The 15,049-nt window shown below is 52.0% G+C and overlaps 1 non-coding gene across 1 annotated transcript; it reads right to left on the bottom strand.

Annotated features, from left to right (window-relative positions):
* Nucleotides 1-7,738: 7,738 nt before the first annotated feature.
* SELENOW (selenoprotein W) lies at nucleotides 7,739-13,687 on the bottom strand. The gene is made up of 6 exons (XR_004068075.3): nucleotides 13,358-13,687; nucleotides 11,429-11,453; nucleotides 11,261-11,314; nucleotides 10,996-11,070; nucleotides 10,790-10,888; nucleotides 7,739-8,135 (listed from the first exon to the last, which is right to left on the bottom strand). It is a non-coding gene; the product is annotated as a selenoprotein W (transcript).
* Between the last annotated feature and the right edge of the window lie 1,362 nt (nucleotides 13,688-15,049).

Here is a 15,049-nt window from a genome sequence, read left to right as displayed (position 1 = left end):
GCAGTGGCACAAACATGGCTTACCGCAGCCTTAAGCTCTCAGGCTCAAGTGATCCTTCCACCTCAGCCTCCCAAGTAGCTAAGACTACAGGTGCACACCACCATGCCCAGCCAATTTTTTTATTTTTTGTAGAGACAGGGTCTTGCTATGTTGCCCAGGATGCTCTTGAACTCTCAGGTTCAAGTGATACTCTTGCCTCAGCCTCCCAAAGTGTTGGGATTACAGGCATGAGCCACCGCACCCAGCCAGTTGCATACATTTATCAAAGCAATTATACTGAACACTTAAGACAAGTGTGTTTTATCTAATGTAAAGAAAGCATCTATCTTTAAAAGTTGATGTTTTAAAACTCTGTGAATTGGGCCTGGCGCGGTGGCTCATACCTGTAATCCCAGCACTTTGGGAGGCCAAGGCGGGCAGATCACCTGAGGTCGGGAGTTTGAGAACAGCCTGACCAACATGGAGAAACCCCGTCTCTACTAAAAATACAAAATCAGCTGGGCGTGGTGACACATGCCTGTAACCCCAGCTACTCGGGAAGCTGAGGCAGGAGAATTGCTTGAACCTGGGAGGCAGAGGTTGCAGTGAGCAGAAATCGCGCCATTGCACTCCAACCTGGGCAGCAAGAGCGGAACTCCATCTCAAAAAATAAAATAAAATAAAAATAAATAAATATAAAATAAAAAATTAGCTGAGTGTGGTGGTGCATGCCTGTAGTCTCAGCTACTTGGGGGGCTGAGGCAGGAGAATCTCTCGAACCCAGGAGGCAGAAGTTGCAGTGAGCCGAAATCATGCCACTGCACTCCAGCCTAGGTGACAGAGTGAGACTCCATCTCAAAAAAAAAAAAACTCTGTGAATTTTTAATATGAAAGATTTTTTGGTGAAAGGGAGGGTTTGGAGAAGGGTTAGATGAGTCAAATCATGTAAATCTTAACACTGATTATGGTCAGTGATCAACAAACCATATCTGCCATTATTATAGCTAATAATAGCATCACATACAGAATGTTCTTGGTCTTTTTCTGTCAGTCTCTCTCTTTTTTTTTTTTTTTTTTTTGAGATGAAGTCTCTCTCTGTCACCCAGGGGCTAGAGTGCAGTGATGCGATCTCAGCTCAGTGCAACCTCTGCCTCCCAGTTTCAAGCAATTCTCCTGCCTCAGCCTCCCAAGTAGCTGGGAATACAGGCACGTACCACCATGCCATTTTTGTGTTTTTAGTAGAGTCGGGGTTTCACCATGTTGGCCAGGCTGGTCTTGAACTCCTGACCTCCAGTGATCCAACCACCTTGGCCTCCCAAAGTGCTGGGATTACAGGTGTGAGCCACCTCGCCTGGCCCACATCTTCTTCAATTATCTTGTTGTTGTTGTTGTTGTTGTTGTCGTTGTTTGTTTGTTTGTTTGTTTTTTGAATCAGGGTCTCACTCTGTCGCCCAGGCTGGAGTGCAATGGGTGTGATCTCAGCTCACTGGAACCTCCACCTCCTGGGCTCCAGGGATCCTCCCACCTCAGCCTCCCGAGTGGCTGGGACCACAGGCGCGTGCCACCACGCCTGGCTAATCTTTTGTATTTTTGGTAGGAACGGGGTTTTTTCACATTGCCCAGGCTGGTCTCGAACTCCTGACCTCCAGAGACCCTCCCATTTCAACCTCCCAGTGTTGAGATTACAGGCGTGAATCACTGAGCCCGGGCTCATTTTTCAATACGCATCCAGTGACCATGTAAGTACTGTTAACCCACTCTGGTGGGGGTGGGAGGACTGTTCCCTCTATACCATCCCCTCCTCGTCCACCACCCCGCCCTCCCACTGCCCGCCGTCAGATGGAAGCATCCCCACCTCTTCCTTCTGCTACTCTGCCTCTCTGCTGCCCCCTGGTGGCAATCCTGGCCCTTGGGTCTCCCCAGCGCTCCCCAGACCCCTGTCCTGGTCCCATTTAGCAAGTGTCCCAATCCTCTTAAGCCAGGCCAGTCTCAGCAGAGCAGAGAGAGAATTAAATCCGATTTGGAGGCAGGAGACACCCGACAGGCTACTGGGGGAGGGGGCGGGGACAGAGAGCTTGGATAAAACAAAAGCCCCTCCTGCTTTGGGAGGTCGAAGCGGGCAAATCGCTGGAGCCCAGGAATTCGAGACCAGCCAGGCAACATAGCAAGACCCCGTTTCTATAATAATATTTTTTAAAAGAAAAGAAAAGAAAAGAAACCAAAGGCTGAACAACCTGAGCTTACAAAGAAGAGCTGCAATGAATTGAAAGACGTCAGATGCATGAAAGTCCATTGGTTCACAATGGTCCTCAAAAAAGAAAGAAAAAAAAAACTAGAGAAAGTTGTTGAGGCTCCAATTTAATATTCTGAAAACTGCTAAATTAAAAAGAATCTCCTGGCCAGGCGCAGTGTGGCTCACGCCTGTATGGCCGGGCACAGTGACTCACACCTGTAATCCCAGCACTCTGGGAGGCCGAGGTGGGTGGATCACCTGAGGTGAGGAATTTGAGACCAGCCTGGCCAACATGATGAAACCCCGTCTCTACTAAAAATACAGAAAAAGGCCAAGTGCGGTGGTTAACGTGTGTAATCCCAGCACTTTGGGAGGCCGAAGCGGGCGGATAACAAGATCAAGAGATCGAGACCATCCTGGCCAACATGGTGAAACCCCATCTCTACTAAAAATACAAAAGTTAGCCGGGCGTGGTGGCGCATGCCTGTAATCCCAGCTACTCGGGAGGCTGAGGCAGGAGAATCGCTTGAACCCAGGAGGCGGAGGTTGCGGTGAGCCGAGATCTTGCCACTGCACTCCAGCCTGGGGGACAGAGCAAGACTCCGTCTCAAAAAAAGAAAAAAGAAAAAAAAAGAGTTTAATTGGATTATTTGTAACACAAAAGTTAAATGCTTGAGGGGATAGATAACTCATTTACCCTGATGTTATTAGTATGCACTGGATGCCTGTATCAAAATAGTCCATGTCCCCCATAAATATATACACCTACTATGTACCTAGAAAAATTTTAATTTTTTTTTTTTTTTGGTCACTCTGTCACCCAGGCTGGAGTGCAGTGGCGCGATCTCAGCTCACTACAACCTCCGCCTCCCGACTTCAAGCGATTCTCCTGCCTCAGCCTCCCGAGTAGCTGGGAGCTACGACGCCCGGCTCATTTTTGCATTTTTAGTAGAGACGGGGTTTCACCATGTTGGCCAGACTGGTCTAGATCTCTTGACCTCGTGATCCGCCCTCTTCGGCCTCCCAAAGCGCTGGGATTACAGGCGTAAGTCACCGCGCACGGCTAAATTTTAATTTTTAAGTTTTAAAAAGAAAGTGTCATGTCACCAATTCAAAGATGGTGATTCACCTGACTACCCTAAATCTTGATGACCGGAAGTGATTCCTGGTGACCCCCAGGGATTCCACAGTGATTCCTGGTCTTCCGCGGTGATCCGAGGTGAACTGAGACGATGCAGTTCTCAGACGTGGCCACATGCTGTCGCTGTTAGAAAGGAATTCACGGTGTCTCCCCTTTTCAGGCTGGGTGATGTTCAGGCTGAATTCTTTGAAGGTGTGAATTGTCTTGATTACGCCAAAATCAGATGGTGGCGTTTTCATGCATACGGTACGATTAAAATAAGAGCCCTGGTAGATATTTGTAGTGCTCACCAAGTTTTCAAGTTCTCATCCCTTTCCTAAACATAGGAAGACTAAGTTCCCCAGCCAAGTTCTGCAGGTAGGCAGGGGTTTCGTGGTAAGGGTTCTCAAAGTGGGCGGGGCTGTGTAACTGGTTCTGGCCAATGGGCTGTGACGAAAGCTGATGCGCATCACTTCCTGGCTGATGCTTTTAGCAGCCAATGCCTGCTCTGAAGGCCGAAGCGGGAAAGATCGCTTGAGGCCAGGTTCGAGACCAGCCTGAGCAACATAGCAAGGCCTCCCACCCTGCCCCATCCTCGCCCAATTCCCCAACAAAATGAAAAAAAATAAATTAGCTGGAAGTGGTAGTGCGCTTGTAGTCCCAGCTACTACGGAGGCTGAGGTGGCAAGATCGCTTGAGCCCAGGAGTTCCAGGCTGCGGTGAACCGTGATCATGCCACTAACACTCCAGCCTGGGCGACACAGCGATACCTTCGTCTCTTTAAAAAAAAGAAAAGCAGGCCGGGAACGGTGGCTCACATCTGTAATCCAGCACTTTGGGAGGCCAAGGAGGGTGGATCACCAGGTCAAGACTTTGAGACCAGCCTGGCCAACATGGTGAAACCTCGTCTCTACTAAAAATACAAAAATTAGCTGGGCGTGGTGACGTGCGCCTGTAGTCCCACCTGGTCAGGAGGCTGAGGCAAGAGAATCGCTTGAACCCCGGAGGTGGAGGTTGCAGAGAATCAAGATCATGCCACTGGACTCCAGCCTGGGCAACAGAGCAAGACTCTGTCTCAAAAAAAAAAATGAAAGAAAAGAGAAAAGAAAAGCCAATGCGAGATTGCCTACGCTGTCTCTGCTCTGTCTACTAAAGCTGCTTTGGGGCCAGGTGCAGCAACAGAATAACAGAATTGCACAGTCCCATAACAACTAGCCACATATTACATGGGTTGAATGTTATTTTTTTCTTTTTTTTTTTTTTTTTTCGAGACAGGCACTCACTCTGTCGCCCAGGCTGGAGTGCAGTGGTGCCATCACAGATCACTGCAGCCTCGACCTCCCGGGCTCAAGCAATCCTCCCACCTCAGCCTCCCAAGAAGCTGAGATTACAGGCATGTATCACCACGCCCAGCTGTTTTTTTGTATTTTTTGTAGAGACAGGTTCTCACTATGTTGCCCAGGCTGGTCTCAAACTCCAGGGCTCAAGTGATCCTCCCAGCTCAGCCTCCCAAAGTGCTGGGATTCCAGGCGTGAGCCACTGCGCCCGGCCAAATATAATCATTCAGTTCCTTGGTCGTGTCACATTTCAAGTTGTCACCAGTAACGTGAAGTCAGTTGCTATGGTGTTAGGCAGGGCAGGTATAGAAAAATTCCATCGTGCTAGCCAGCACGGTGGCTCACGCCTGTAATCCCACCACTTTGGGAGGCCGAGGTGGGTGGACCACCTGAGGTTAGGCGTTTGAGACCAACCTGGCCAACGTGGTGAAACCCCATCTCTACTAAAAATACATTAAAAAAAAAATTAGCCAGGCATGGTGGCTACAGGCGGGCGCCTGTAATCTCAGCTACTTGGGAGACTGAGGCAGAACAACTGCTTGAACCCGGGAGGTAGAGGATGCAGTGAGCCAAGGTCCCACCATTGCACTCCAGCCTGGGCAACAAGAGTGAAACTCCATCTCAAAAAAACAAAAAAAGAGAAAAATTCCATCGTGCAGAAAGTTCTATTGGACAACATTGAGCTAGATTCCTGACTAGAAGCAGGAGAACTGTTGCTCTGGAGAGGGCTTGGCATGGGCTGTGTTCATCCATGGAGATTTAGGTTCGTTCTGGTTTGTTCCCACTGAAGCATAAGCCAACCTAGCCCAGCCCTGCCAGAATTCTTGCTTAAACAAAGAACTGAAAAGTCTTGTGTCATTTAAATGATGAACGGGTGCCACAGTGTGCCTTGGCTAACAGATGGAGTGCTGACAGCTGAGGATGTTGATACTGGGCTGACCCCAAATGTGAGACCAGTTGGCAAATGGGATTACGGTCAACCTCCATTGAGTCTCAGATGTTCAGATGCCACTCTCTGTGATCTCTCTCTACCTAGCTTAGAACTACACCACCAGGGCCGGGTGCGGTGGCTCACGCCTGTAATTCCAGCACTTTGGGAGGCCAAGGCGGGGGGATCGCCTGAGGTCAGGAGTTTGAGACCAGTCTGGCCAACATGGTGAAACCCCGTCTCTACTTGAAAAAAGAAAAACAAAACACACACACACACACACACACACACAAAATTAGCCAGGCGTGGTGACATATGCCTGTAATCCCAGCTACTCAGGAGCTGAGGCAGGGGAATTGCTTGAACCAGGGAGGTGGAAGTTGCAGTGAGCTAAGATCGCGCCACTACACTCCAGCCTCAGCGACACAGCGAGACTCCATCTCAAAAAAAAAAAAAAGAACTACACCACCAGGCCAGGCTCCGTGGCTCACGCCTGTAATCCCAGCATTTTGGGAGGCCAAAGGAGGAGGATCACTTGAGGCCAGGAGTTTGAGACCACCTGGGCAAAATAGCAAGACCTCATCTCTAAAAAAAAAAAAAAAAAAAAAAAAAGAGCCAGGCATGATGGCATGTGCCTGTGATTCCAGATACACAGGAGGCTGAAGCAGGAGGATCACTTGAGCCCAGGAGGTCAAGGCTGCAGCGAGCCATGATCCTACCACAGCATTCTAGCCTGGGTGACAGAGAACCTGTCTTAGAAAAAAAATAAAGAACTATACCGCCAAAGGACTGTCATATTAAGAAAATCCTCAGAATCATTAGAAATGAAGCCACGTGGGGGCTTGTTTCTTGTTGCTATTGTTCATTTGGTTTAGGGGTTTTTTGTTTTTTGAGACAGTGTCTCACTGTGTCACCCAGGCTGGAGTGCAGTGGCACAATCTCAGCTCACTGCAACCTCTGCTTCCCAGGTTGAAGCGGTTCTCAACCTAGTGGCAGGTGGCGAGTAGCTGGGATTACAGGCACCTGCCACCACACTTGGGCTAATTTTAGTAGAGGTGGGATTTCACCATGTTGCCCAGGCTGGTCTCGAACTCTTGGCCTCAAGCAATCCACTCACCTTGGCCTCCCAAAGTGCCGGGATTACAAGCGTGAGCCACTGCACCCGGCCTCTTGTTGCTATTGTTGATGGCTGTCTTGTGTTTCCCAGATGTCACTGAGCAGAGATCCATGGAATGTGGTGGGTTTCAGGAGTCAGCAGCATTTGACTTGGGGGAGGAACAATTTTATTTCTGTCCTCCCAGAATGAGTGGGTCAAGGTTTGAGAGTGAAACAGTTTAGAATTGTACCTGATTTGAGGAAAGTGTCCATGCCCTTCATGGCTATCAATAGTTACAAAAACAGCCGGGCATGATGGCTCACGCCTATAATCCCAGCACTTTGGGAGGCCAAGGCGGGCGGATCCCCTGAGGTCAGGAGTTCACGACGAGCCTGGCCAACATGGTGAAACCCTGTCTCTATTACAAAATCCAAAAATTAGGTCTGGCGCGGTGGCTCATACCTGTAGTCCCAGCACTTTGGGAGGCCGAGGCGGGAGGGTCACAAGGTCAGGAGTTTGAGACCAGTCTGGCCAACATGGTGAAACCCCATCTCTACTAAAAATACAAAAAAATAGCTGGGTGTGGTGGCGGGCACCTGTAATTCCAGCTACATGGGAGGCTGAGGCAGGAGAATCGCTGGAACCCGGGAGGCGGAGGTTGCAGTGAGCCAAGATCGCACCACTGCACTCCAGCCTGGGCGACAGAACAAGACTCCGTCTCAAAAAAAAAAAAAAAAGAAAGAAAAAGAAAAAGAAAAAGATTAGCCAGGCATAGCAGTGCACACCTATGGTCCCAGCTACTCGGGAAGCTGAGACGGGAGAATCACTTGAATCCAGGAGAGGGACACTGCAGTAAGCTGGGATCGCACCACTGCACTCCAGAGCAAGACTGTCTTAAAAAATAACAACCTCAGCATTGCTGTAAGGTGCTTCCCTACAGAGGGTTGGTGCACTGAGCACTCAACACGTGGTTGCTAATTTCTGGGACGGGGTCCTGGAGGGAGGAGGCACAGGGGTAAAACAAGATACACTCCTCACAGGCACATTCGGTTAAATTCGTCCAGTATTTATTGAATCGTGAACGGTTGCAAACGTTGCCACAATCAGAAACCCACCCATCCTGATGCCTCTCTTGGCTTCCCCTTGAGAAGGATGCCTGAGGCGGGATGTCCCCCCAAACTCCAGGGGACAACTGGGGAAGACATGGGGTATGCAAAGAGATACGATGAAACCACGGGACAGGAGGAGGGTGGGGTGGTGTGGATTCCGGGGAAGACACATACACACAGACTCTCCCGCTCAGAGGCAAAGACCGGGGGCGTCAATCTCTGCCCCCAACAGCAGCCACAAGAACATCAGGGAAAGACCAGGTGTCCACAAGACTTTTCAGTCCTTCCTATCATGAAGCGTCTGCTGAGAGGGGCTGGGTCAAGGTCCCTGGACTGTGGAGAGAAAAAGAGGTGGTTGGGGTAGGGAGTCAGTTTGCAGGAACAGAGGCCAGGCGTGGTGCCCACGTTAAAAGGAAGAAAGATAGCCGGGTGTGGTGGCTCACGTCTGTAATCCCAGCACTTTGCGAGGCTGAGGCAGGCGGATCACTTGAGCCCAGGAGTTTGAGACCAGTCTGGGCAACATGGTGAAAAAAACCCATCTCTACAAAAACTAGAAAAATTAGCTGGGCGTGATGGTGCACAACTGTAGTCCCAGCTACTTGGGAGGCTGTGGCAGGAGAATCGCTTGAGCCTGGGAGGTGGAGGTTGTAGTGAGCTGAGATCGCGCCACTGCACTGCAGCCTGGGTGACAGAGCGAGACTCTGTCTCAAAAAAAAAAAAGAATTCAAAGCCTGCATGGTGGCACCCCACCCCACGCTCAACAGCAACAGTCCACAGTGCATTAAGCTGATGCAGCTTTGGAATTAGGCAATTCCATTTTTCTTTTCCTTTATGTTAGAGGGATTTGCTTTGTTCCAGAGCTGCACATAAGGCAAGATATCGTTTCTGCATTACTTCAAATTGGCACGTCCCAATTCACATTGAACATGACCTCATTCTGCTCTGGTAAAGAATTTTAGGAAATGGAACTTGAGTTTAACGCATTTGAAAACTAGTTTTCTGGCACAAGGCACACTGGGAGCTGGTACTTGGGTCCACAGTGTGTTGGGATGGGATACTCTGTTCTAGATCAACATGGAATGGGAACTGGTGCTGAAGTTTAGAGGGGAGTAAAAAGTATGGCCAGGCACAGTGGCTCACGCCTATAATCCCAGCACTTCGGGAGGCCGAAGCAGGCAGATCACCTGAGGTCAAGAGTTCAAAACCAGCCCGGCTAACATGGTGAAACCCCATCTCTACTAAAAAATACAAAAAATTAGCCAGGCGTGGTGGCAGGCGCTTGTAGTCCCAGCTACTTGGGAGGCTGAGGCAGGAGAATGGCGTGAACCCAGGAGGCGGAGCTTGCAGTGAGCCGAGATCAGGCCACTGCACTCCAGCCTGGGCGACAGAGACTCCGTCTTAAAAAAAAAAAAAAAAAAAAAAAAAAAATTTGCCCAGCATGGTGGCAGATATCTGTAATTCCAGCTACTCAGGAGGCTGAGACACAAGAATCCCTTGAACCCAGGAGGCAGGTGTTGCAGTGAGCCGAGATCACGCTACCGTACTCCAGCCTGGGCGACAGAGCGAGACTCCACCTCAAAAAATAAACTATGCTCCAGGCCCTGCAGTACCAGAGACCAGAAAAACGGCTAGTAACTGTTCTAGAATGGGTTGGATTTCAAGCTTATCTGGACCATACTGGCTTACAAACTGGAAAATCAGACTCAGAAGGTGCTGGAAAGTAGTTCTTTGTTCCTGAGGTTCATATGGAAATTGCCACTTGTTCCACAATGTATTAGGCTGGAAACAATACTTGGTTCAGAGTGCATAAGGAGGCCAAGCACGGTGGCTCACGCCTGTAATCCCAACACTTTGGGAGGCCAAGGCAGGTGGATCACCTGAAGACCAGCCTGGCCAACAGGATCAGACCTACTAAAAATACAAAAATTAGCCGGGCATAGTGGCATGTGCCTGTAATCCCAGCTACTTGGGAGGCTGAGACAGGAGAATTGCTTGAACTCGGGAAGCAGAGGCTGCAGTGAGCCGAGATCGCGCCACTGCAGTCCAGCCCGGGAGACAGAGCAAGACTCCATCTCAAAAAGAAAGAAAGAAAGAAAGAAAAACAGTGATAAGGAACCAGTAGCCAACTCCAAGAACTAGTGGTCAATTCTAGTGCTTAGGAGCTGGTTCACATTTTTCAGTTGCTGGGTTGGGAAGTGGGGCTCAGGTTTACAGTGTGTTGGGAGCTGGTGGTGTATTTCATTCTCGGCTCTATGGGGAGAACTGGGAGTCAGCTCTAGGGTTTTTTTGGAGCAGACAATCCATTCTAGAGTTAGCATTTGTTTCTAGAGCATTCTTGGACTCATGTTCAGTTCCAAAGTGGGTAAGTTTCTGGAGCTGGATCAGGTCTGGAATATTCCTAGAACTAATTCTCAGGTTCAGAGCCCGGTGATAATTAGTGACCTACTCGACATTGTGGAGCAAGGAAATTCTGTCTCAAAACATGCTGGGAACTTGGCCGGACGCTGTCACATGACCTGCTGGGTTGGGAACTGTTTCTTGGCAATGGGACAAAGACCTAGAGTTCCGGATTCTGAACCGTTGGGTTGCCAGCACTTTTCATTCCCAAACCAGGAGAGCTGTTTTAGGGCAGCCCTCTGACCCCACCACCAACTCAGCTGTCACCCTGCATACCTCTGACCCTATCTCAGATGTCATCCTGCACACCTCTGACCCCATCTCAGCCGTCATCCTGCACACCTCTGACCCATCACCATCTCAGCTGTCATCCTGCATACCTTCGACCCCATCTCAGCTGTCATCCTGCACATCTCTGACCCCATCTCAGTTGTCGTCCTCCACCAACCGGGTCTAACTTTATCCGGCTCGCTCTGGGGACACACGTGATGTCCCCATCTCCCAGGCTCTCCACCCTGGGCCAAGGAGTCAGAGCATGGGGCAGGGAGAAGATCCAAAGGGTGGTGTCCCTGTCTAGTGGGCCCCCTCACCTCTGCCTTCAGGGCGCATTAGCCCTGAGCCAAGGCAGCTTTGATGGCGGCCACCAACTTCAGAAACTTGCTTTCTGTGTCCACGTAGCCATCGCCTTTCTAGGGAGGGGAGGAAGAGGGAAGGGGTGAGCTGGGACCGAGACACCAACCTCAGCCCCAACCCCATGCTAGCCCCAAAACCAGGCAGGACGGACAGACAGACATACCTTCTTAGAGTGAATCAACTTCCCGGCTACCATCACTTCAAAGAACCCGGTGGCCTGGGGAGTTCCCTCGCCGCACTGAGGAAAGGGGGTAGGGGAGATGTTGGAGGGGCTAAGATGTCCTCTTGGGGAGACCCTCCCCTTCCCAGGGGGATGAGAACATGGGTGAAGGGGGTAGGGCTGACCTAACCCCCCTGCAGTGCCATCCAGGCCTAACGGACCGACACAGTGGCTGTGCTCAAGTCTTTCTCCCCATCCCAAGACTCACGATGTCCAGGCAGCCGGGGAACTCATCTTCTAACTTCTTCTTGAGCTGAAGATACTGAAAACGCGGTGAGAGGTCACAGCAGGGGTCATACCAGTCAGCCCCCTCCCGATACGCACTCTACCCCTCCCCAGCTCCCAGGAATGCCCCCAGGGCATCCACTCTGCTTACCTTGGACTTGTAGCCTCAAGCGCCACTGGTAGGAGAGTCCAAGACATTGGGGCCCAGGAGAGAGAGGGAGAAGTGGGGGATCGGGGAGAGGAGGGTAGAGAGAGGAGGTGTGGGGAGAGAGCAAGATGGGGCCAGGAGGAAACAAAGAGGAACACAGATGACCAAGCAGAAGAGGTGACAGATGCCCTCAAGAGAGAAGACAGGCACCAGCCAGGCAGAGTTTTGGGACACAGCACAGTGGATGGCGCGGGGACACACAGACACACACAGAAAACCAACACCAAGCAAGAGACAGAGAAGGGGGAGGGGAAAAAGGGGAGAGAGGAGACAAGGAGACCACAAATACGAGAGACAGGACGGGGGAAAACCAGGAGAACTGGATTAGGAGAAGAACAGCACACGTAAGGTCCCCACCCACTCCCTGTGCCCACTACCCTCACCCACAGCACTCCAAGGAAAACCCTGCGGCTCCTGGATTCTTACACCACGCCCAGCTAATTTTTGTATTTTCACCATGTTGGCCAGGCTGGTCTCAAACTCCTAACCTCAGGGGATCGGCCCGCCCCAGCCTCCCAAAGTGCTGAGATTACAGGCAGGAGCCACCGCACCCGGCCCCGCAGCTCCTAGATTCTGAACACCTTCCCAGTCCCCAGGGTGAAATACAGGCTCACCCAACCCCCACAGCAGGCTATTTCGGGACTGGAATCTGGTGCACAGGCCTGGTAGGCGTCTCAAAATGTCACTCTTGCCTCTGCTTTGTCGAGCAGGCAGAGACGTTGGAAAGCTGCCGACAAACCCAGGTTCCAGTTACCCCTGTCACCTGCAGTCCAGACTTGAAGCTACTGACCTGCCCCCACCCCAGTCCCAGCCTCAGTTTTCTCACCTGTAACATAGAACTAAAATTCCTCTCTTTAATTTACTTTTTTTTTTTTGAGACAGAGTCTCGCTCTGCTGTCCAGGATGGAGTGCAGTGGCGCGATTTCAGCTCACTGCAACTTCCGCCTTCCGGGCTCCAGTGATCCTCCTGCCTCAGCCTCCCAAGCAGCTGCGACTACAGGAGTGCGCCACCATGCCCAGCTAACTTTTTAAGTTTCTGTAGAGACGAGGGGGTCTCCCTGGGTTGCCCAGGCTGGTCTCGAACTCTTGCGCTCAAGCGATCCACCCGCCTCAGCCTCCCAGTGTTTGGATTACAGGCGTGATCAACGGCGCCTGGCCTAAAATTCCCCTCTCTTAAGGGATTCCTGGGAGGATAAATTCATTGAACACGTATTTATTAAATACCTAAAGCATGCCACACAGTATTAGGTGCTGGGGAGTGGAGAGAACGTAATTTATATCCTATCCTATTATACCCTTCCTGAGACTTGCAGAAATTAAGCGTGTTCGGCGTTGACACAGAGCCTCCCTCTTGCCACAGACGGAAAACTGAGGCCAGAAAAGGAGTGGGGTTCGTGGCCAAGGGAACCCACTGGGCAGAGGCCAACAATTCAAGTGCTTCTGAAACACAGGCTGAGACATTCTCGAACCTTCTGGGCTCTCACTGTCCCCACCCCGCGACTGTTCGGGATATTGGGGGAGGGGAAGCCTTAGGGTGGAGGAGCCTTAGGTCCCTTTACAAAGCTGACCGCCAGCCCCTTCCCCAGCGGAGCCCCGGAGTCGGGGGTTCGAAATTGACACACACTCGTCTCAGCCCCACCTTTTATAACCCGAGATGCCCAGTGTGTCACAAGTCGAAGAGGGGGCCTAGGGACGACCGCCCTCTGTTTTTCGCCCCTCCGTACGCCCACCCCACCCACACCGGAATCCCTTTTCCCATACAGGGGCTCCCATGGGTCCTCTCCTCGGGGCTCCCAGACCCCGGCTCCGAGGGTGAGGAGAATCGGGTCCCGGCGGGGGTCGGGGACGGGGGCCGCTGGCCGCTGCGCTTACCAATAAACGACTCGGACGGCGAGAGCCATGGCTCGGGGCTGCCACATCCGCTGAGGAGCGGACGCCCAGGCCACACCAACCTCCCACCTGGACGCGCTAGGTCTGCGCGAGTGCGGCGGGAACCTGCGCAGAAAGGATGGAGCCTCGGCTTCCCCTGGCGCCAACCAATGCCAGGGAGGGGCGGTGGGCGGTGGGCGGAGAGGCGCCAAGGCGGAGGATAAGGAACCCGCGACCCGCCAGCCCGAGGCCCCCACACAAGTCTCCTTCCCATCCTCCTGTTGGGCTGGAGAGAGTCTCGATAGAGGCAGTCCCCGGGGGACGCCCTCCGCGCGTCCCCTCCCAGGTCCCCCCGGCCAGAATGGTACGGCCCACGGGGGCGGTGATTTACGGCTCGCCGCTCCCAACTGGACCCGGAATCAGCCTCAAGGGTGGTCTTTTCACTGCGAGGGCTTGGGGACGGCGCGGTGGGGACAGAAGCAGGGCGTGATCCTTGAGTCCCTCACCTCCCCTGGAGAGGGCAAGGGGGCGAGAGGGGAAGGATTCGGGGTAGACCAGGTGAGGGAGGAGACAGGGAGTTGAGGGGGAGGTTTTCAGGGAGCGGTCCCGGGCCCACAGTTGCCTTATAAAGACCTGCAGCCGCAGGGCGCGGTGGCTCACGCTTGTAACCCCAGCGCTGTGGGAGGCAGAGGCAGGAATTCAAGACCAGCCTGGGCAACATAGCCAGACTGTGTCTCTACAGAATAATAATAATAATAATACATCAGTGGCTGGGTGCGTTGGCTCACGCCTGTAATCCCAACACTTTGGAAGGCCGAGACGGGCGGATCACTTGAGGTCAGGAGTTCAAGACCAGCCTGGCCAACATGGAGAAACCCCGTCTCTATTAAAAATACAAAAATTAGATGGGCGTGGTGGCGCGTGCCTGTAGTCCCAGCTACTCGGAAGGCTGAGGCAGGAGAATCACTTGAACCTGGGAGGCGGAGGTTGCAGTGAGCCAAGATCAGGCCAATGCACTCCAGCCTGGGTGACAGAGCGAGACTCCATCTCAAATAAATAAATAAATAAATAATCAGCCGGGCGTGGTGGTGTGTGCCTATAGTCCCAGGCTACTTGAGAGGCTGAGGCAGGAGGCTCGCTTGAGCCCAGGAGTTTGGAAGCTGCTGTGAGCCGTGATTGCACCACTGCACTCCAGCTTAGGCCACCAAGCAAGACCCTCTCTAAAAAAACAAAAGGCCTGCTGCGGCTGGGCACGGTGGCGCATACCTGTAATCCCAATGCTTTGGGAGGCCGAGGCAGGAGGATCACTTGAGCCCAAGAGTCTGAGACCAGCTGGGGCAACACAGCAAGACCCCATCTCTACAAAAACTTTTAAAATTAGTCCGTGTGGTGGCATGTACCTGTACTCCCAGTTACTGGGGAGGCTGAGGTGGAAGGATCACTTTAGCCCAGGAGTTTGGGGCTGCAGTGAGCCGTGATTGTGCCACTGCCACCCCAGCCTGGACAACAGAGTAAGACACTGTCTCAAAAAAAGAAAGAAAGGAAAAGGCCTGGCCAGGCACAGTGGGTCACACCTGAAATCCCAGCACTTTGGGAGGCCAGGGTGGGTGGATCACCTGAAGTCAGGAGTTCGAGACCAGCCTGGACAACATGGCAAAACCCCGTCGCTACTAAAAATATGAAAATTAGCCAGGC

Source organism: Gorilla gorilla, chromosome 20 (assembly GCF_029281585.2).
Source record: "Gorilla gorilla gorilla isolate KB3781 chromosome 20, NHGRI_mGorGor1-v2.1_pri, whole genome shotgun sequence".
Classification (NCBI taxonomy): domain Eukaryota; kingdom Metazoa; phylum Chordata; class Mammalia; order Primates; family Hominidae; genus Gorilla; species Gorilla gorilla.
Note: the sequence above shows the minus strand (reverse complement) of the source record. Positions and strands in the feature narration are given on the sequence as shown.